Consider the following 23,857-nt stretch of genomic DNA (forward strand, 5'->3'; position numbering starts at 1 on the left):
AACAAAACAAAACAAAACAAAACACCAAACACAAAAAAAACTCAGAAAGTTATTTTTAATATATATTTATTTAAATAATCTCTACACCCATTATGGGGCTCAAACTCATTATCAAGACTCACACACTGTTCTGACTGAGCCAGCCCCAGGTGCCCCAAAAACCTCAGAAAGTTTTAAAGCACATGCCTAAATAGGATTACAGGCACTGGGGCACTGGGGTGGCTCAGTTGGTTAAGCGTCTGCCTTTGGCTCAGGTCATGATCCCAGGTGGGGAGCCTGCTTCTTCCTCTTCCTCTGCCCCTCCCCCTGCCCACTCGTGCTCTCTCTCTCTCCTCTCTCTTTCACTCTCTTAAATAAATAAAATCTTTAAAAAAAATTTTTTTAAAGGACTACAGGTCATTATAAATTTAATGTTTACATTTAACTAAGTTACTCTACAGATTATATGATTGTTAGTAAAACTTAGTTCCTTTAACATTGAGAAGTTTTAACTTTCTTCAGTAATCAAAGACCTGATAAGACAAAACATAGAAGCTTTGGTTTTCTGGGCAGATAAAGAAAAGAGAGGAAAAAAAAAAAAAGAAAACAAAACAACTTTGTTTACATTTTCTTATCAAGAGCAGACCAACAATCTAAGAAAACTTTGTCATTTTAACAGAGAGAGAAAAGCGGAATTTCAATCTCATACCAGTGTACTTTTAAAATCCATTCATTTCAAGCTTAGTCCTAACCACATATAAAATTCTATTCCAAAAATTTCGCCTCACAAGTCTTCTGCAACTTTCTTTTTCATTCAGATTTTGTCCTAAGCCATTTCTCTCCAAACAACCAGTCTCATTTTAGGACCGAATTACTTTCTTTTTCCCTCAACAAAACGTATTCCCATTCTTTATGTCTTTCTTATTAAAAACATCTTTTTCCCACATACAGAGTTGCTTCCCTAATTTCCATCAGTCTTCATTACATTTAGCAGAATTTTAACTCTTAGAAACCTTAGTCTTCAGTGGAAGTTAAGTAGTAGTCAATTGTGAACTGTTACACCAGAATTTTTTAGATCTAAAATTTATAAATATATTTCATAATTTCTAAAGACATATGTTTTTCCATACTACAATCTTTCAATAAAGCAGAAAGCATGATTACCAACAGACCCAAGTATCCTCAGTTTCTCTGCAATAAGAAGCCAAAAGCAGATGAGCCTACATTCAGTAATCAATGCTTCAGTATTCTCTCTTATTTGGGAAAAGACTTAGTTATCCAATGAGTTCAACCGAATTTGTCATCTAACTTAGCAGCACTTTAAAGGTTCGGGTTACCAAAGATTTTAAAGCTATTGTAACAGTTACTCGTGAGAACTTTGAGACAGACAAAATTAACCATCATATTAAGCCATCTTTTGCTGACAAATTACAACAGAGATAACATGAGCTTATTTGATCTTTAGTAAGCCTTGGTAGAATAAAAGTTTTAATGCTTTAAAGACATGTCTTTTTTTTAAGTAGGCTCCCTGCCCAGCACGGGAGCAACCCAATGCAGGGCTTGAACTCATGACCCAGAGATCGAGATGTGAGCTGAGACCAAGAGTCAGATGCTTAACCAACTGAGCCACCCAGGCGCCCCCAGACATGTCTATGTTAATTAAACTAACAAATTTAAATTAGTTTACCGAATATGTTGCACCTGGGTCCACTTAAAAGTTAATCAATTTGTTCCCCACTGTCAATTTTTACCTGGGGCACCTGTGGGGAAATGAAGTGGGCAGTTTAAGTCCAGGGAGGAGTGCCTTTCACCCCTGGGTAGCGAGGGTAATAGGAGCAGGAGCCAATGGCACCGGGGGCATGGAGGACGGTGTAGGCCCCGACATGCAGACCACGCCCAACATGGTGCAGAAACTGGAGGAGAGCAAGATGGAGGCAGAAGAGGCGAGCTGAGGCCAGGAAGGCTGGAGATGGATAAAAGCTCAGAGGGCAGAGAAAGCTGACTCCCGGTCCTAACGCTCCATCAGCTCAGACAGAGGAACAGACACACGTTTCCTTTCCACCAACAAAAAGTGAAAATAAGTAGTCCGCGTCAGGCTGGAGAAGACAGGGAACCTGCCCGAAACCCAGAGAGTTTTGGCAGCTGCTTGGGAATATTCCTGAAAGTCCCTGTCCTGAGGGAATCTCACCAGACAATTGGCTTCAATTATTATAGCTATTAACCCAGGAAATGGATGAGGCAGAAAACCCCACATACAGGGGCGCCTGGGTGGCTCAGTCGTTGAGTGTCTGCCTTCGGTTCAGGGCGTGATCCTGGCGTTATGGGATCGAGCCCCACATCAGGCACCTCCACTGGGAGCCTGCTTCTTCCTCTCCCACTCCCCCTGCTTGTGTTCCCTCTCTCTCTGGCTGTCTCTCTCTCTGTCAAATAAATAAATAAAATCTTTAAAAAAAAAAAAAAAAGAAAAGAAAACCCCACATACAAGAGTCAGACAACATTCATCCAGTCCTCTCAAGATAAATTCCAGATCTGACACAAAAAAGAAGACGCAAACGAAGCGGAGATGAGTGATTCAGGAAAAGCAGAGCGAGGCAGGTGCAGGAGCTTGGCCAAGCAACCTATTTACAAGAGTCACAGTAGCATGGGGACAGGACCCATGGCTAGAGGTCAGCCTACTGGGCTAAAGGTGAACATTTTTCTGCTTCTGTTCCCCATCAGTAACACTCTGGTGGAGGAGGTTGGTAATGGGGGAGGCTCTGCATGGGGTGTGCGGCCCAGGAAATACATGAGAAATCTCTGTACCTCCCCCTCAATGCTACTGTGAACCTAAACTCAAAAAAAAAAAAAAGGCTTTATCAATTTTTTTTATTTTAGTGTAATTGCTTCTAGAATTAGTTAACATGGCTGAATAATGCTTCGAGCTATTATATTTTCCACCTATGTCTTCCCCTCTACCTCCTTCGCTGAAAACAATTCTGTAGCAAGACAGCAGAAGCAGCTCTCACAGGACTTAACTGGTGGAGGAAGCTATCACATCTAACAGGAAAGGCAGCCTCTGTTTCTACAAGGAGACCGGCTTCGAGGCCCGTGGGCTCCCAACTCCGCCACGGCTTTCTGTGACCAGCGTGTCCAGGAAGTGGCAGAGGGCTTCCGGAGCCCACACGAGAACAGCAGCCTCAGCAGTGACCCTCACCCTGCCCTGCTTGTGCGTGTGGGCTATGATTCGGGCCTTCTGCAGAAGGTAATGCTGGCCTGGAAAGGTTGGACAGATGGGGAAGCACATACTTACAATCCATCAGCTTGGCACAAATCTGAGGTGCTAAGGTGCTCAGCTACCCCCCAAAAAAGCAAGGGAGGGGGAAGCTCAGCTGCCTTGGGGCTCTGCCTATATACTGGCACCAATCTCCTTTTGATAGAATCTAGGAAAAGGAAAAAAGATGATAAACTTCGCGGTTATTAACAGGTTTTATGAAAAGGAGGTAACAAAACATGAATTTTAGTCAATCTTTGGTGCTCAAGTCAGAATCCCTGCTTAGACACTCTCCGTCTCAAGCCCCCGAACAGAGGGCCTCGGGCACAGAGAAGTGCCCTGTGGCAGGCTGAGACACTTGCTGATCTGCGGAACTCAACATGTCCTGTTGTCTCCCATCACACTGGCCTCAGCAGAATTGTAATACAGACAACCTATGATTTTTCCAAAGTTGGAAGCACCTGTGGTTCGTTTGTAGGACTTCAAAGAAAACACAGCAGTAACTGGTATCATGATTACAGTGGCAGTGCACTGAGGACAATGAGCTGGGAGGATTTCCTAGCATCTCATACAAGTTCATTTTAGCTGCAAAAAAGCACCTGTCTGCTGCAGTGGAGTTCACAGACTCAGAAGAAATCTGGAAAAAACTCATTTTTAGAGGAATAAAAATCGAGCTCCTACGTTGGCATTGCCTTAATGCTGAGTTTGAGCCCAAATTTGATGCTACTACCTGAAAATATATAAACTACACAATTTTATTATTTTATTTTATTTCTTAGAGAGGGAGGGCAAAGGGAGAAACAGGCTTAAGCAGGCTCCACACCTGACTCGGGGCTTAATCTCATGACCCTGAGATCATGACCTGGGCTAAAAGCAAGTCAGACACTTAACCGACTCAGCCACCGAAGCGCCCCTAAACTACTCAATTTTAAGCACTGAGACATATACAGAATTTATTTTCACACAACTCTTTTCAGCTATACCTCTGAATGCAATTTGGAAAATGAAAAGTCTGTCTTCTGTTCAATAGTAGCTTACCTCCTAACTAGTTTCCCTTTCATTTACTATCTATCATTAAGAATCATTTTATTTCTGGGCGCCTGGGTGGCTCAGTCCTTAAGCGTCTGCCTTCGGCTCAGGTCACAATCTCAGGGTCCTGGAATGGAGCCCCATATTGGGCTCCCTGCTCATTGAGGAGTCTGCTTCTCCCGTTCCCTCTGCCACTCCCACTGCTTGTATGCCCTCTCTCGCGCTCTCTCAAATAAATAAATAAAATCTTTAGAAAAATTACCCAAACGTGTTGACTTTCAAGACTTTTTTCCTGTAAGTCATTCATAGAATTATGATGTTGATTCAGTCTTGCCTGATTCTCTGATCCATTTCATCGAACCAATTTGATTATTTGCCTAATGAATGCACAGCGTGAAAGACACCAAGAACACAGGTCCTGTATTCTAGTTGCTTATCTAAGCGAGCTAACACACAGCTACGGTAGAGTTAATAATATCGGAGAAACTGTAGTCTAGGGTGAGCGCACAGCAAGCTGGGACAAGGAGCCCGGGCCTGAAGCTGGGGATCTCCCCGGCTTGCCCGTGACTGGTGACCAGGTGGCTGGAGCTACACGGAGGGGATCTTCACCTGCTCTGAAGTCCGCAGAGAGGTTTCTAAGTAGACGCAGATCAGAGTGGCTGCCTGCCTCACAGCTGAATTTCCATGAGTCATGTCTGTACTACACCACCTTTTTAGTTTATGGTCTCTGTCACCTATACTCAGACTGGTTGGATTCGAGGCAAGACAAGTGTGGCATTGGCTAATGCCTTCCCAACTGTGGCTGGCATCACAGCTGAAAAATCAGGAAACATTCATCTTTTAAGTTTTAGAGGCAGGGAATAAAAACCCTCTGTTGTTTAAGTCCTTTGCTGAGACACTGCCCTGTTTTCTCTTAAAGGAAAAGAGCTAGGACTTTTTTTTTTTTTTTTAAGATTTAATTTATTTATTTGACAGAGAGAGAGGCAGGGAGAGAGGGAACACAAGCAGGGGGAGTGGGAGAGGGAGAAGGAGGCTTCCCGCTGAGCAGGACCCTGGAATTATGACCTGAGCCGAAGGCAGACGCTTAATGACTGAGCCACCCAGGCGCCCAGAGCTAGGACTTTTCTAGTAACAAAGACGCACCTACTTGGCACAGGCCGGTGTACACTTGTCATCCTGTATCTTCAGGATGGCAAATACTTAGTACGAGTGTTAAGGCCTTGAAACAGTTCACGTGGACAGTAACATACAGTTCCTTTTTGTTCTCTTTCAGGATGCCCTTAGTGTTCGTTATAACCAGAATTCACCTCTTCTTCAAGTGTAGGCAGATTTGAAGACAGAAGCAGATGGTGTGATTTGTCTTGGACCCTGCCTCGTTGTTGAGATTATCTCGGCAATATATGAGTAAACATCAAATAAGTTTTATTTTTTAAAGATTTTATTTACTTATTTGACAGAGAGAGAGATTGAGAGAGAGAAAAAGAGAAGGCACAAGCAGGGGGAGTGGCAGAGGGAGAAGCAGGCTCCCCACTGAGCAAGAAGCCTGATTCGGGACTTGATCCCAGAACCCTGGAATCATGACCTGAGCTGAAAGCAGGCGCTTAACCAACTGAGCCACCCAGGCATCCCACCAAATAAGTTTTAGAGGCGGTGTTCGAAAAGGGAAGAGATTGCCACCTCACATATGTCATGACCTCAATACAAGGGCTAACACTTATCGAGCCCTTACTATGAACCAGGCACTGAGCTGTCATTCATTCTCTCACTTAACTACCTCACAACCACCCTATAAAATAGTCACTATTTTTTAAACTTCTAAATGGAGTATAAAAAAAGTGCCTCCATTTTTATCCTTGTTTTACAAAGGAAGGAACTAAACACTAGCAAGTTTAAATAACTCCCCCAGGCCACCCAGTGGGGTTCTCTGATTCCCAAGCAAGTGTCTCCAGGGCTGGGCCGTGTGCTTTCATTTTCTTACCTTCTTCTAGGGTTTCCGTAACAAATTGCCATAAATTTGGTGACTTGAAACAACAGAAACTTCTTCTCTTGCAGTTTGGGAAGACGAAGTCCGAAACTAGGGCGATGGCAGGGTTGCGCTCCCTGCGAAGGCTCTGGGAGACTCTGTTCTTGCCCCCTCAGTTCCTGGCGGCTCCAGCACTTCCTCGGCTCGTGGCTGTCACTCCAGCTCCAGCCTCTGCCTGCACGTGGCCTTGCCCTCTGTGTGTCTGTCTTCTTTTCTGCCTCATGTAAGGACACTTGCCGTTGGATTTAGGGCCAACCTGAGTGATGCAGGATGATCTCGTCTCAAGATTCTTAATTACATCTGCAAAGACCCTTTACCTGAATTAGACCACATTTCACAGGTTCCGGGAGCTAAGATGTGGACACATCTTTTGGGTGACCACCATTTAACCCACCAAGCCTTCCTAATAAGATCCCTGAACGTTGGGGCGCCTGGATGGCGTGGTCACTTCAGCACCCGACTCTTGCAGCTCAGGTCATGATCTTGGGGTCATGGGCTCGAGCCCTGCGTTGGGCTCCGTGCTTAGTGCCGAGTCGGCTTGGGACTCTCTCTCTCCCCCTCTGCCTTCCCCCACCCTCTGGCCGTGTGCACGTGCGCCTGCTTTCTCTCTCTCAAATAAATACATAAATCTTCAAAAAAAAAAGATCCCTGAACATTGTACTTGTCACATATACAGCGCTGAGGACTTCACAGACTCACAGAAAACTACACAGTGAATCCCAGAGGTCACCTCTCATTTTCAGCAGAATAAACTGAGGCCCAAAAGAGAGGTGCCTTGTTCAAGGGGACACAGCAAGTTCACAGCAGATTCAAGGCCACATCTTACCTTCCTGGCGCTGTATCCAAAGGCCATTTCACATCCTGAGAGGATGATTAATATATATCATTGTATGATTAAAAATGTTTTCATCTGTCAAGGAATCACGATTTAAAACAATGACCAGTATGTCTCTGTGGCAAATTTCTCTCAGATCTCAGGCCCAGGAAAAGTTCTTTTTTTTTTTTTTCCTTTTTCTTTTTTTTCTCCACAGCTAGACTAGGATACACATAGCTATGAAAGCTACAAAATTATATCTCTTTCTGCCTGGTTGCTAAAGTGTTTGTTCTGAATCTTAGATTCTGGCCGATTTCCTCCTCCCCAGGCCAAAGAAATTACTTTTCCTCAGATGGTTTTTGTATTAGAAATTTGAGTTACAGCTTCAAGATACAAGATATCAAATACCGAAGTGAAGCAGGAGGCAGACCACTCTGGGGGAACTTAGGGAATATGGGGGCGCTTTGAGAAATGGTGGGGGTGTTAACCTCTCACCCTGAGTGTGTGTGCAGGGCTGGGAGAGGATTTGTGAGGGCTCCCTTTGTAAAGGTTTGGGAGGGTGCCTTCCATCCTGTCTCTCTCCCCCAGTGTCTGTCCCTCACCACAAGGCTGGTGAGAAGAGCTCAGCCTCACCTGCTCTGTCCCAGAGGGACGGAGCGGCCTGGCATTAAGTACGTCCTGCGGAAATCTAAGCTGGGACTGCCAGCTTGGGGAACTGGCCTGCACTCTCAGATTTGGGGTGCCACAGAAGCACGAGGGTCCCAAGGATCTGATGAGCCGGAATAGGGTGGCCTGAGGTCCTGCCTCCTGTGCCAACCAGAGGTGCCTCGGCGGGAAATGCTGGAAGCATCCTTGCACTCCTAGAGGCTGCAGAAAGAGTAAAGAAGGAGCCCCAAGCAAGCACCTCTCCTGGCCCAAGCAAACCACAGATGAGAAGTCCCCAAGTGTAGACGCCAAGGAACCCGTAAAAGAACTCCAGTTTCCAAAGAGCTGCAGAGGAGCCTCCACGAAAAAAAGGTCCGCTTCAAACATCTCCCAGGCCCAGAAAATTCAAACCGGGCTTCCAGAACTTTCCCTCCCCTTTGCCCTCTGCCCTAACACCCGGACAAATTAGAGACAGTAGGTGGCTGGGTGCGGGGGTGGGGGATGGAGAGCAGGTAATGTAGAAAGAAGCCCACCCTGTGCTTGCCCCAGGAACCAGCAGCCCTCCCAGAGCAGGCCTTAACTGAGGGAAGGGGGAGGAGCTTAGAGTTTTCAGGGAAGTTGAAGCTCAGACAATGGGACGAATTTCTGAAATGAGACTGTGTTTTGCAATTTAAGGGGGCCTCAGGACTTTGTGTGCCAAACCGTGTGTGTAGCCAACCAAAAAAAGTCAGGCCTGCTGGCATTTTCATCCAGAATCATGGGAAGAAATTTCCCCACTGAGTACATATTAAAGGCACCTTCCTCAAAGAACATTTCAAAGTCGCTATGTAGTTGATATGTTCCTGTCCAAATTATCACTCACACTGTGTTGAAAACCAAAGTCAGCATCTCCACCACTTGTCCACGAACAATTGGAGATCTATTACTCCTAAACAAAAAGGTGTTTGTTACAGTGGGACAATGTTGGCAGAGATGGGTCCCAGCTCGCGATGGCTTCGGCAGACTGCCCTGTTCACCACACACACACACACACACACACACACACACACACACACACACACACACGGCGTCGCCTCCCTGGTTTCACTGGACCTCGCTTCCGATAGCCTTCTCTCAGGAGCAACACACAGGCTACTCACTTTTGCATGGAGAGCAGCTTAGCCATTTCAAGCTTCTGACTGCCTTACTCACAGGGTCAAGTTACTTTTCCTACCACGAGGAATAAAATGTTCCTTCTCTGAAAGGAGTTCTAGCATCAACTGGAGACACCATGGTTTTCATTCTGTACCCACTTGATGGCAACTGAAAGTGAGTCGTGCATTTATAAAAAAATAACCCGCTGTCAAAACCGTGAGACTCACATATATGGTGAAGCCAGGCTTGACTACTAGGGTTCAGGGCTTCTGGTTCCGAGCAGTCATCAGTGAGTTATAAACGTCATACTCACGAACCTCTGAATTCCTGTTCACAGAGCCTACTCTATCCAGCTGCAGGACTGACAGAAGTTAGCACTGCCAGATTAACCACGAGGTTTACCAACAACGATTAGCTAACATTTCCAACAGAGCAAGGATCTGGGTCTCATAAGACTGGGAAGCTTTCTGTTATTTGAAACTATTCACCTGAAGAATGTTCTGCTAAATAAGTCAGAGATGATGGACAGGGTTATTTTTATAACTTGAATGATCTTAGTTTATGGAGAATTAGGTATTATTTGCAGTCGACAAGGTGGTTACCACAGGGGGGAAATGCCTCCTGGACCTGCTCCTAGCTCTGATTGTAATACCCCAGAATATTTCAAATGTTCTCAGTGATTATTAGAACATTTCAAAATATTTTCTCAGCAAAATCTTTTTTACTTTGGTTTTTAAAATATGCATGGAAAAGTTGTAACCATATAGTCAGTTGTAGGCTTGAACTTTTTAACAGTCCATACTGGGTACATTCAGATCAGTGCCATACTGACATACTAACATGGCTCAAAGCACCGAAGGAGCTCTCTTCAGAAACTGTCTCTAAAGTTAGTCTATGAACCAGACCCAAACCCAAAAACAAACAAAATTAAAATAGGTGTGGTATTTCATTGGTCTATCCCACATTTGTTTTTAAAAAGAATTAAACAGGGGGAAATGAGCCCTACCAGACATTACAGCATACTAAAATCCTCTATATTAAACGAATGAGTTATTGATGCAAAAACAGACAAATAGACCAGTGGGATACACCAGAGCAGAGGTCAGCAAACTATGGCTGCTTTTGCATAGAAAATATTATGGCACTGGGGTGCCTGGGTGGCTCAGTCACTTAAGCGTCTGCCTTCGGCTGGGGTGGTGATTCCAGGGTCCTGGGATCAAGTCCCATGTCGGGCTCCCTCTGCCTCCCCATCACCTTGTGTGCGTGCACTCTCTCTCTCTCTCAAATAAATAATAAATAAAATCTTAGGGAAAAAAATAAAAGAAAATGTTATGGCATTGTCTGTGGCTATTTTTGCCCTAAAACAGCAAAGGCTTTAGAGCCCACAAGCCTAAATATTTACTACATGGCACTTTAAGAAAAAGTTTGCTGACTCCCGTGCTAGAGGGTCCTGAAATAGATTCAAATGCATATAAAATTCAGTATATAATAAAATGGGTGTCTCAAGTTACAGAAGCAAAGATGGCTTTTAAATCAATATTGGAAACAACCTAAATGCCTATTCCCAGGAGAGTGCTTGAATAAAGACTGTGGAACATCCCTCTGATGGAGTGCTATTCAGCTGTAAGAAAGGTGGGGAAGCTCTTTATGAACTGATACACAGTGCTCTCCAGGACAGAACAGGTAAGGGTTTCATTTTCTCCCATCACAAGAAACCTGGAGGCAAGTGGTCCCCTGTGTTCGTTCACAGCTCTGCGACCTCAGGCCCAGCGCCGCGGCAGCTCCTTCAGTCTCTCCTTCATGCGGGCAGGAAGCGGCCCAGCTTCCACACCATGTCTGCCTGTTGTCTAGAAAAGAAGGGAGGAAGGGACGGTGCCAGCCACGGCTGTCTCTTTTACCAGGAAGAAAAGCTTTTCCAGGAACTCCTCAACATTCTTATCTACTGTCTTTTTTAGCCAGAATTATGTCAAGGGGACTGGGATGGGCCCTCATAGCTCTGCCAATGTAGATTTTTAAAAATACACATACGGGGCGCCTGCGTGGCTCAGCGGGTTAAAGCCACAGACTCTTGGTTTTGGCTCAAGCCATGATCTCAGGGTCGTGGGCTCGAGCCCTGAAGGGCGCTCCACATTCAGCGGGAGTCTCTGCTTAAGACTTTCTCTCTCCCTCTCCCTCTGGCCCTCCCCCCTCACTCTTCCTCTCTCTCTCTCTCTCTTGCAAATAAATAAGTAAATCTTCAAAAAAATACATGTACATAAAATATATTTTACAAATGCAATAGAAATAACAGTGATTCCTGAAAGAAGACCATTTACTCTATGAATGAGACAATATCTGGACTTCTGACAAAGAAACTAAATAATGAAATCAATTTTGTTACTTACAAGAAAACTTTGAAAATTTCAATATGGAGAAGTTGGAAATACAAAGAGCCAATTCAGCACCAGTCCCTGCTTGAACTGGATTTATATACACTGTCTCATGTTAGAACCATGCTAATAGTTTTGAATGTTACTGAAATTTTCTCATCTCTGTTAGCAGCCAGCCCTGACCTGTGCACCGATCAGGTGAGGTCCCCGGGTGTGCAGCGGTGGCGCGGCGGCGGGGTGGGGAGGCTGCCATTGAGAAGGGCCCTCCGTGTGCCCACACAGCCGCATTCATCACAGGTCTCTGTCGGAAGCTTGTTAAAATAAACTTGTTACAAAACAGGTTAGTTCAGTTCAATTTCAAATACACACCTGCAAGGTGCTCATCTGTATCTGCTGAGAATCAACACAGTAAACTTTATTCCAGTTTCATCTTTCTGTGATAAAGCTGTTTTGCCCCTTTTCCCTTTTCAAGTGAGAAAAATCTCTAGGATCATGAGACAATTGAAGACCCAAGTGTGAAATAAAATCTGCTTTCTGAAAATATTTTCTGATTACAAAAATAAGGAAACTTCCTATTTAAAAATAAAAATCATTGGTACAGAAATGAAGTAGAAAATGTAATAAGCCAGGACACCTGGGTGGCTCAGTTGGTTAAGCTGCTGCCTCTGGCTCAGGTCATGATCTCAGGGTCCTGGAATCGAGTCCTGCATCAGGCTCCTTGCTCCCCAGGGAGCCTGCTTCTCCCTCTGCCTGCTGCTTGCCCTGCTTGTGCTCACTCTGATAAATAAATAAATAAAATCTTTTTAAAAAAGAAAATGTAATGATCCTATCCTTCAGAGTAACCACCGCTAATGGTATGATATGTCTAGAAATCGCCTCACTTGTGAACATTCACAAATATGGGGAAAAATTAATTCAAGGCAGGAACCTCATTGTCTCTCCCAGCCACCAAATGATGCAGTTGGTGGAGACTTGCACAGTGATGTCACCTGGGACTTAACGAACCCAGGAAACTGTCGATAAGTTGAGCAGCTTCTGTGTTCTCCAGGCGTCCTAGGTATTTGCTAACATCGGATGGATTGTGATTATTAGCCTTTATCACATCTTTCTCAAGAATGTATAATGTTCTCTTCTTCCAGAAGCTTTCTTTCTCCCCAGCAAGTACTACTCCTGGAATACATGCAGTATAGAGGTCAGGTGGGGTACAAAACCCCATTCCCCTCATACCTTGAATTTTATTTGCTTATTTATTTACCCCTTGGATTTCAAAGTGCAGTTCTTTTAAACCGCTTCCCACCCTCAATTTCTAACATCTGGGCAAGTTCTCAGGGGTTCCTCAAGATTTCTGAAAACTTCCATGGATTTAAATTTAAGGCCCCAAGGGTACTGTCTCTATTTCACCTCCCCCGTCATCCCAGAAGGTGGAGCTTAACCCCATTTCCAGTTTCCACAAGAAATCTGTTCCTGCAAAGCATGTTGTTTGAAAGTCTTTACCAGAGTTCGGAAGACTGCAGGACACAGTTCCTAGGATTCCACCACCTCCTTTGCCTCCCCTTACTCTTCTCTTCACCTGGATCCCCCTTCCCCTAACCCCAAATTCTTCCCCCTCAGTTATTCAGGAAGTCTCCTTTTTTGTAAGCCAATGGTTCCCAAGATTTGGAAAAACCAAATTCTTCCCTCCAACCTCTTAAATAGAGTTCACCGCTTTTCAAGCCACTAGTGGTTAGTCCTGAAGCTGCACCCGTCTGCCCCCCACTGCCCACTGTTCTATGGGCCCAGCCAGCCAGTGGTCCCCCGTGCTGCATAGAAGTGAGGCCCTGTCTCCAGCCCTGTGCCCCTGGGACTCCAGAGTCTCACAGTGTCCCTCATCATCCAGTCCTACAGCTTCCACCTGAACTTCTCAGGGTCACCAGCATCAGCAGCACCCAGGAATATGCTAGTAGTGCAAACTCCCAGGCCCTACCCCAGATCTACCAAAGCAGAAACTGGGAGCAGGGGCTGATGGTCTCCCTCCAGGGGTTTCGATGCATGCTGAAGTTGAAGAATTTCTGCATTAACATCCAGGGTTTAAACTCCACTCCATGTCTGCTTGTGAAGTTATATTGTGAATGAAGGAGCAACCCCCCCACCACCACCAAAAGAGGCATTTTCACACCAGCTACTTGGAGACTAAGTATATCCCATATCCATTATAATACATCTGATTCTTGCTTTTCTCACTCTTCCCTCTGATCAGACACCTTCCCTGCCTTGTTATGGAACACAGAGGTGGAGCCTGAGACCTGGCCATCCCTTTGACCACAGCCTGATTCACCGAGTCACCAAGCCACTCCAGAGCAACCTGGGTCCAGCCTGTGGGTGTCTGAGAGGCAGGGGGTTCACAATAGGACACTTAGGTCCACACATGTAAGAGCGTGTGAGGATAAAGTGTGCATCGGATTAACTAGCGAACACCAAACTCTAAGATGAGAAGTTGAAAGGCTGATATAAATCAGGAGAACTCCCACTAGCTAACAGGTAATTAATTCGAAGGCTTTGAGTTGTTTTGGAGGAGCAGAGGAGATACGGGAAGGGGAGAGCAGCCCGCGCCTACTCCACTCTGCCCCGGAAGCTTACAGACCAGGTCAGAAATAAATTCTCCCCAGGACTGGGGTATATCCTATTCCCCAGAGACTGATGGTCTTTCTAGAGAATGGAAAGAGGCCCGCACTGCTCTGGGACAAGGCCCTCTTCGAAGCCCAGCGGTTCCTTAGGAGAGCTGAATTTGCTCTCCCATTCCTCCCTCCTGGGCTGCCTCTTCCTCCTCTCAAGTCCTGAGTATCTTTGGTCACGGCCATCTCTCTTCCTATCTCCTCTTACGCACGTTCGACCCCTTATTACTCTGGGCTTTCCTTCCCTGACCTAATTTTCTACTATTCCACTCCCTCCTGAACTTTCCTTTCCACTATGACTTCTGGAACTTCTGCTTCCAGGAAAACAAACTCCCCACATACTCCTCCTTTCCACTAAAAGTTCCTTCCGCTTCTGAAACTGGCTAGTCCTAGAGGAGCCACGTCCCCTGCAGCTCTCTCCCAGAACACTGGGCTTTCTCCTACACCCGGGGACGTGGCCCCAGTCTCAGCAGCTGTGGACGTAGACGAGAGCACATGTTGTGCTTGCCCCTTCACTCTCCCCCACCAGCAAACCCTCAGCTCCCAAAGTTTCCCCAGGTATGTGTTGTGGCCTCAGAGGGTCACTGACATGTTCTTGCTCTTCTGCCAAGCTCTTAAATAGAGTTCGCTGCTTTTCAAGCCATTACAGGCTGGTCCTGACCCTACACCCGCCGCACACACACACTGCCCGCTGCTCTCTCGCCCAGCCAGTGGTCCCCCGTGCTGCAGTCCTGTGCCCCGCAGACCCCAGATTCTCACAGGTCCCTTGTCACCCAGTCCTATAGCTTCCACCTGAACCTCTCAGGGTCTCCATTTTCTTCCTTTTTCTCCATCTCTTCTATACACCCAGACGACAATGTCTTTTTCCTCTTTTTTTGTTTTGTTTTTTTCTCCAGCTTTATTGAGATGTAACTGACAAATAACATTGAGTAAATTTAAGGTGTATAAAGTGATGACTTGATACATGTATATATTGCAAAATGATAACTACAAGAAGCTTGGTTGACCACATACATCACCTTACGTAGTACTTTTCCCCCTTTTTCCTTTTTCAGACAAGAAAAAAGTGAATACCATCCATGCATATTGAGAATACACATGAATTCCAGAGGGTGGGGATTATTGACAGCCCACACAGCAAGCTTTGGTAGCATTTTACACCCGTAAGCATCTCTATCTTCTAGAGAGTCTCTAGGTTTTGTTTTCAGGATATCACATGCTTTGATCTAACTCCTTCTCCCTGGCCATGTCTTCTCTCTGGGAAATCCTTTTCTATCCCATGTCTACAGGTAGATGTTCCTTTCTTGGGCCCCACTTTCCTTTCACTGTACATATTTCTCTCCGCTAACCACACTCACTTTTACAGCTTCAGTGACCACGGGTAGACTGAGGATTCCCTAAACTACAGCTTTAGCCTAGACTCCCTTTTCTGCCCCAGAGTCACATATTTTCCACTCATTGGACATCTAACTCTTCCTGGATGTCTTCCAGATCCCTTATCATCAGCATGTCCTAACTCACAGTCCTACGCCACACCCTAGCTCTTCGCCTAAGTTCCCCATCTCTGCAAATGGCACCATCACCCTTCCGGTTGTCCAACACCTTGATTCCTACTCCTCACTTTACAACCAGTGACATACAAAGACAAGAGTCAAATCCTGACCTCATGGTTCAGGTCAATAGGATTCCCTCTTGTATAGCCCGTGGAATGGGGCTCCCCACCTAGAGTTTTGCCCTCCTCTGAGGCCATGCTCTCCAATCTATTTCTTATCATTTCTAATCTGTTTCATATAATTTGCACAGCACAGTGGGGTAACCATTTGAGGCTTCTGGAAGAGCCACCAGGTTTTGCCTGTTGCCCCAAAGCTCAAGAGGTTCATAATCTGGGTTCTTTTTAAAGCCGCTCATGCCACCCTGGGAACCTCTGGACTAATTTCTTCACCCTGCTGCAGTCAGAGTGGGCTTTCTAATGTGCAGACCTCGCCAGGTCACTGTCCTGCTCAGACCCCTCCCGTGGCTTCCCACCAGCCTGCATGGCTCTGCAAGATCTGACCCTGCCTCCTGCTCTAGCCCCCTCCCTCCTTGTTTTCTCCTCACATCTCCTTCCTCAAGGTCCAGTCACACCAAAATGACGTGCAGTTGTTACCCAGACAGGGCCATGAGCTCTTGCCCCTAGACTTCCTTGCCCGGCCCAGAGCACCCTGTACTCCCCAAAGGCCAGCCCTCACTATTGTCCAACACAGACGTTCACGGAGAGCAGAACCCTGCCCAGAACTGTGTTGGGCACATAGTGAGAACCTAAACATTTCCTGAAAAGTGAATGAAAGAATGCATCAGATTTTGTGATAAAGCACCAAACCAAGGGGGAGAAACTTGGGTTCCTGCTGGGCCTCCAGCCCACTAACCCACTCCAGATACTCCTACCTGGGCCTCAGTCTTCTCGCCCATCAAGTGAGAGGACTGGTCTCTGAACTCTTTTCCAGCTTCAAAGGCCTGTGCTCCCCAGGGTTCTTTGGATCCCGGCAGTTGTATAAAACTACGTAACTCCTGAACTTTGCAAATAGAGGTTTAAATTGATAACAATTGCTACAAATTTCCTCACCAGCAGAAATTGGAAAGTAACTAAATGTAAACTAGTGTATTTTTAATAATATATATTTTTTAAAGTAGGTTCCACACCTAGCACAGAGCCCAGTGTGGGGCTTGAACTCATGACCCTGAGATCGAGACCCAAGCTGAGATCAAGAGTGGGAGGCTCAACCAACTGAGCCATCCAGGTGCCCCAGTTTTTAACAATACTTTTTACTAAATTCCACATGTGGGGAAGACAGCAAACTTGGCCCCCTCTACTCCCCAAGCCCCACTCCTAGTGTTTGGTGTTTGGCTTGAGGAGGTAAGGTCGTGACTGTGGAGGAGGGAGGGTTTCACAGTCCCTGGGCCTCCTCTCTTCTTGCCTTCATTCCCTTCTCCTCCCTCCTACACTCAGTTCATTTGGTTGGAGGAAAGAACAGATACACTGTTTCAAGGCTGACTGTGAAATAAGGTCCAAGGGAAGAAGGTGAAGAGGTAAGTAACACAAGGTGTGCGGCAAGCTCTTCAGTAAGTCCTTTCAAGATTATACTGATCTTCCCAAACCATAGTCACCAAACAAAAAGCTTTAGTCATCAGCAGGAAAATGGGTTACATTCATGCTATACTTTATATGGGGCAGTGACTCTAAATGAAAATGAAGCTAATAAATGACCCAACTCAAGAAGAAAGAAAAGAAAGATCAATCTTCCAAGGGAAGAGGAACTAAGACACTCCGCCACTTCTAAGGACCTTTCCTCCTGAAATTCTCTTAGTGTGTTTAAGACTAAAATCGAGTCTCGAACCAAAGCGATTACTCCCCTAAGAGTCTCTGCCGGGTAGAAATGTTACAGTTGAAAGACCTGGCTAGTAAGTGCTAATCGAAATAATATTGGCCATCAAATGCTACACCACTGAGTTACTGTATCTATCGTGGAGAGTCTGAAGCCTATTCTATAGTGCTCTTGTTCATTTGTATATTTGTTCTTCCGTTTGAGAGAAGCTATTGCTACGGTAACCACATACGCATATGTGTACATAACTAACCCCTCTGGAGTATAATCTAAATCTACATCCTAATGATAATTTTTATTTCTGTAGTTCTTTTATACCTTTTTAAAAGATTTATTTATTTATTTATTTATTTATTTATTTAGAGACCACGCGAGTGTGTGTGCATGGGGCAGGGGGAGAGGTGGGGGAGAGGGAGAGAATCTCAAGCAGATTTCTCTCTGAGTGTGAAGCCAATGCCGGGCTTGATCTCACAACTATCAGATCATGACCTGAGCTGAAACCAAGAGTCGGATGCTTAGCCAACTGAGCCACCCTAGTTCTTTTACTTTTATGGGTACGTATTATTTCACCTTCACTCACATTTGGTTCTTTAAAATTTTTTTAATACTCCAAAGAGAGTGGTAGACAGGACTTGAGATTTGAGGGTGGGGAGTGTGAATGAGGAGTGACAAGGGAAAACATTACAGGAGGGAGGGAAGTGCGAGTTAAAATGTGTTCCTGCTTCGGCAGTTTATCATTTTGCAGTATGCTCCCCGCAGATAAAATGATTTTTCTTCTGGCTTTACAGTGAGAGGTGCCAGGGTTGTTTCGATAAGCCTGCCTCCTGAGAGTGGCTGCTTGCAGAGGATGGGCCCAGAGCTCTGTTTTCCAGAAAGTAGGGTCATCAGTTCCCTGGGGTTCAAGGGTTGGAAATGACCAACCCTAGAGAGAATGGGAACAGTGGTTCTGGTCCTCCAGGAGTGAATGCCAGAACACAGCTCCCAAAATGGGGAATGCCCCGCCTGGGTCCCAGAGATGAGCAGTCCGGGCTGGCACTCTTGGAGCAACCCCAAGTGAGGGCCTTCCTTGGCTAAGCCTAGTGCTGAGGGAAGGAATGTCCTTACCTGGGTCCACGGGGCACAACCACTCAGCGGCCAGTAGTAACTGTCTATGATAATGGAGGACCAGCCTCAAAAAATGACACTAAATACCAGTGAGACACGATAGCCATAATGGCCATCTACAGTGAGTGGCCATGAGTGCCTTCCTAGCTAGCGGTGAGTGACACCCTTTTAAACAGGGCAGGCCCTGGGGTTTTTAGCAGATGGGGAAGGGGAAGACTTGTATGCTTTACAATGCCTTCAGCTTGTGTGCAAGCCCACCCTCAGATATTTAGAGAGTTCTTTTAAGGTCTCAGGTACTTCTTGCCTATCGTATATAAACCACGTATTTGGATCGAAAAACACGGTGACAACCCTTGCTGTAAGGCTGGAGTGAAGGGACACCAGGGAAACAGGATAAGAACTCTGGAGAGAGCCCTGTGGCCACCTGAACCCTGGGGTGGCCAGCTGGGGTCACCCAGAGGCCTTCACCTTCTCACCCTCTGGTCAGCTCTTCTTCATGGATCCGGTGATTAAGTCCCAACAAAACCACTCACTGTAACAGAGACCGAAACATTGTAAACAGTAAAACTTACCCTGGATCTCGGCTTGTTCTCTCTGCCTCTACTTTCTTCTGGGGCAGGTAATGGATCAGTTATGATAATTTTGTTTGCAAGTAAGTAATTGTAATAGTCATTTTAAAAGAAATGTTTTAAAAATCTCAACTGGCTACTTGGTACTGTAGCTCTGAGGTGACTATCCTCATGGAATTTATAGCTCCATGGCAAAATAAGAATAATACATACGTATTTACTAGGAAATGGATTAATTCTATTTACTTTTTTCACTTATTGAATACCTACGAAGTACAGGTATAAAAAGATGACTAAAGGTATATTAAGATAAATAAGAATATGAGTTCTTTGAACCTAGGGAGAAAATTCTCACCACCCAAATTGGCATATTTCAGATGTTTTTAAATGGTTGGAAGACAAAATGTATTTTCCTATAGACGTGGCAAGAACTAGACAAAGGAGGAAAGGAACATCATCATAAGAAAAAAATGGGTCTGTCTCTTGGTTTTAGCACTAGTTGGGTTTAACAACTTCGTGCTATAGAATTTGAGGGAAAGAAAGGAAACAGTGGAAGGGTTCTCAGGGCAGGTCACAAAGCACGGAACAGCTTGATTACTTTCCAGAGTAATGGTTTTGCATGGGGGCCAGGTGGCCACCTCCTTCGCCTGTTGTCATACAAAGGTCTTTTATAACTCAGACTTCTGTCCCCTGTTCATCACTGCATGCACAGTCCAAAACCCCGTTCTAATCTCCAGTGTAAACCTGATACAGAATCTCTTCTCTAGTTTCATACATTGCCCAGAATCTTCATCTATGAACAACCCCCTCATTTATCTTTGGCACAGTCACCTTCTCCTTTACGGTACAACAGAAATCTCACTTTTATAGAAAGAACCTTTTTGACTCAGGCTAGGGGAATATCGCTACCACCACATTTTGACTCTACCTAGAGAGAGGTCATCTCTATTTTTGTACGTATTGCTTAGACACTCCTTGTGCTTCTTCTAATCTATATGGCCTCAGAGTGCCCTTGTAAGCTTTTTTTTTGCATCCTAGAGCCATTTAAATGAGGGGAGTTTTCAAAAACAGAGGATTTTTAAAAAATGGAACCATTTTTATGTTAAATATTTTTTTTCCTAAAATGAACTTCATTTCAAAGGCAAGTATTAAAGGTTGTTTAGTGTCTCATAACCTATCATTCATTATTTATTTATGATTAAAACTAATCTTTACGGCCAAATACACAGTGGAGGGAGCGGATAGACCCATCCAAGGCTGCAATGAATGGATAGAAATCATTACAAATTTTAAGAACAGCATTTGGGAAAACCAAACAATCATGCTAGTCATTACTCGAGTTATTTAATGGCAACACATGGGCTTATTTAACAGCGGATGGTTTCTTCATATTCCATCTCACAAAAGTACAAAAGCACTTAGTATATGCAGTGAGTGGATTCCTCATTAAACTGGATCCAAGTTTAATTAGGGACTCGCTATACGTAGTTTTATTTGCAGGAAAAAATCAAACGAGAAACTCCATCACTCCTATCTATCCGTTGTTTGGGAGCATTGAAGCAGCTGAAAACTACATAAATATTTACAAACGGACTGCGGTTTTAGTTATGAATAGCTGCTGACTTAATTGTGGATAAACCACATCTTAGTTGGTGCTTAAGGACCAAGGCCAGGGGCTTGACATGAACTTGATGCTCATTACACAGAGATTTTTTTTTTTTAAAGCCATTGTTGCCTCAGAAGTATGTGCCTGTGGTCAAGGGAAGCCAGCAGTGGAAAGCATGAAGCTGACCAAGAGATCAGTCCAAGCGTCCGTCTTCTTGAATGAGCGGCCTCTGGCGCCGCCAGACACGAAGAGCGAGTTCTTTTGGTTCTTTTTATAGATATGGACGTACCATCTCATTTCACAAAGGGTTTAAGGCATCCTACCATTCTTAACCCACAATTTAAAAGCTGATCCTTGAGAAATCTGCAAGAGATGAAGGAAATCACCTGTGAAAACAATTCTAAAAGTTGAACTTGCAACTGTCTGGTGTTCACCCCTGTGTATGATTCCCACCCCTGAGGGTGGGGGGGGGGGGCCTGTGATTTGCTTCTAATCAAAAGATTGTGGCAAATGGAATGGGATGGCACTCCCATGATTTCGTTCCATTTGTAGGAGTCCAGCTTGCTGGCAGTCTTGCTCTCGCTCTCCCACTGGCTTGAGGAAGCAAGCACCCACTCTGTGAGGGGCCTGTGACGTGACCCGCACGGCAAGGACCTGCGGGTAGCTTGTCAGAGGGCTGACAGCTTCCAGGAGCTGGTCGGCCAACACCCTGAGTGAGTCTCAAAGTGGACCCTTCTCTGTCAAACTGCAAGACGAGATGACAACCCCACCAACACCTTGGCTGAAGTCTCGTGAGACCCTGAAGCAGAGAACCCAGTTAAACCACACCTGGACTCTTCCCCACAGAGACTATGAGATATAAATGTATGTTGTTTTAAGCTTCAAACAAAAAAATAAAACAAAATAAAATAAAAGTTAAACTAACTCAGAATATTTTTTTTCAGCAACTCTATGTGCAGAAGGATTTTAAGTTCAGTAATTCTCCCCTGTCTAATTTCCTGAAAACCTTAAGACCTACACTATCCAAGAGAAGGAGAAAAGCTTTAAGAAGGGAAGTCAAAATGGCAAATACAGAAAGTAAGTTTAGCAGTAATATTTAAGACATAAAGGAGACAGGGGCGCCTGGGTGGCACAGCGGTTAATCGTCTGCCTTCGGCTCAGGGCGTGATCCCGGCGTTACGGGATCGAGCCCCATATCAGGCTCCTACGCTGGGAGTCTGCTTCTTCCTCTCCCACTCCCCCTGCTTGTGTTCCCTCTCTCGCTGGCTGTCTCTCTCTCTCTGTCAAATAAATAAATAAAATTAAAAAAAAAAACCCAACGTTTTTAAATGAAATTTCCATTTGAAGTTTGTGATATAAAAGGTTTAGGTAGTGTTCGGCCTTGTGGAAGCAACTGCGGAGGCCCCTTCCTCTCTGAGGCGGGTCTGGATGAGGAGGAGAGAGGCGCTTCTGTGACTTTGTACAGTTGGTTGGGGGAAGGCAAGGTCCTTAGAACCATGCTCAGTGTTTGCTTTTGTACCTGGAGGCTGTGCACAATCCCTCGTCTACTCAGTGCCTTCTTTGCGATGCTGGACTTCATGGCTGAAGTCTGAGGCTGGCGTGAGTGGGGACTCTTGCAGTGTGGGCAATGCTCCCGGTGGCCCCCCGAGCAGCCTGGCTTTCCCAGACTCCTGTTGCCTGCAGACCCCTGAGTCTGCCACATTCTCTCTCTGGTCTTTAGCTTTGTTCTCCACCCCAGTCTCTGGGTGAGGAGGAGCCACTTGCTCTAGCTCTCAGGGCCTCAGTGTAGACCGGCGGCTCCCACGTCACCGTCTGTGCTGCGTGGGAGCTGGGAGTGGCAGCTAACGTGAGGGCCTCCTCTGTCCAACATGCTCCATCGACATGGAAGCTCCCTCGTTGGGACAGGCAGCTTGAGGGCGTGGGCGCTTTAGACGAGTCTGAACCAAGTTGCACGTCCATCTTCCTCCGTCCCTAGTTCTGATTCAAGGGAAAGCAGGAGTAATAAAGACCACCCAGTGCCGCCAGGAGACTCTGTCCCTGTTCTCGGTAGTTGCTAAACAACTTTTACGCAAACTACCAGGCAGCAATGTTAAGGAAGCTTCATGAAGTTTCAAAATCAAGTCCAAGATACCACAGGATTTGACTGAGTCATCGAAGGTCATTGGAAAAATGAGAACTGCGGTTCTAAGGCAAGGCCTGCAGGAAGAAGAAGGAACATGGAGAGAGGTGAGCAGAGGTCCTGAGCTGCTGCTACTCTTTGGTATTCGCGGCAAGTTCAGATCAGCAGGAAGGACCATAGCTGCCAGCGTAAACAATGACCTCATGCTGACCCTGTCAAGTTCCTCCTCAGACCCTTCACACTCACGGGCCTGGATTTAGAGTCACAACTGCAAAGCCTAATAATTAATATATCTGATATATATCATAAATAAAATATATATCAAATATATAAAACAAATGATTGCCAAGGTGAAAAAAAAAAGAATTAATAGGACTGGTAGATAAAGTAAAACAACAACAACAACAAAACTATTAGAATGTTAAGAAAAAGAAGACAAAGGGATAAAAAGTAGCATCCAGGTTTCAGCATTTATGTTCCAAAAAAAGTGAAGAGAGAATTGGAGAAGAAATTATCAAAAAAAAGTACAAAACATTTCCAAGATCTGAAGAAAGAGATCACTCTGCCAAATATGATAAACTAAGCAAGATCCATGCTAGACATATCACCATAGAATTTCAGAACACAAAAGATAAAGAGATCATTAAAAGACTTAGAGAAAAGGGGGATAAACAGACTACCAAATAAAGGAATGAGAATCCAGTTGTCATAAAATTATCAGCAGTAATATTAGGTGCCAGAAGACAATGACATAACTTCTTCGGCATTCTGAGAATTCTAGATTTGAAAGCAGAATTCTATACCTTGTCAAATTTTTGTGAAGGTAAAATAAAGATATTTTCAAATATGCAAAGACTTCAACAATTTACCTCTGTGAGTCGGTTCTCAGGAAGTTACTTGAAGATTAGTATTTATAAAACAAAAGGAATAAACAGCAAAGAGAAAGACAAGAAGAGATCCACAAAGAAATTGATTCCTGCTTGCCACTTGCAGTGAGTTTACATGATAACAGACAGTGGAAGGCTCTGGAAGGGATGCTTTAGGGGTAAAAAGGAGATCGTGATGTTAATTTTGCAGAGAAGTAAACGTAACCCTAGCACACTATTCTGCTCTGTAGTGAGCAACATGTTGAAAATTATGTAAGCTTATTATTTTTCAATTTTTAGAATCAATCCACAGTCAAGACAGATAATTATGATTACA

This window comes from Ursus americanus, chromosome 20 (assembly GCF_024610735.1).
Source record: "Ursus americanus isolate L20-20 chromosome 20, mUrsAme1.1.p, whole genome shotgun sequence".
In the NCBI taxonomy this organism is placed as follows: domain Eukaryota; kingdom Metazoa; phylum Chordata; class Mammalia; order Carnivora; family Ursidae; genus Ursus; species Ursus americanus.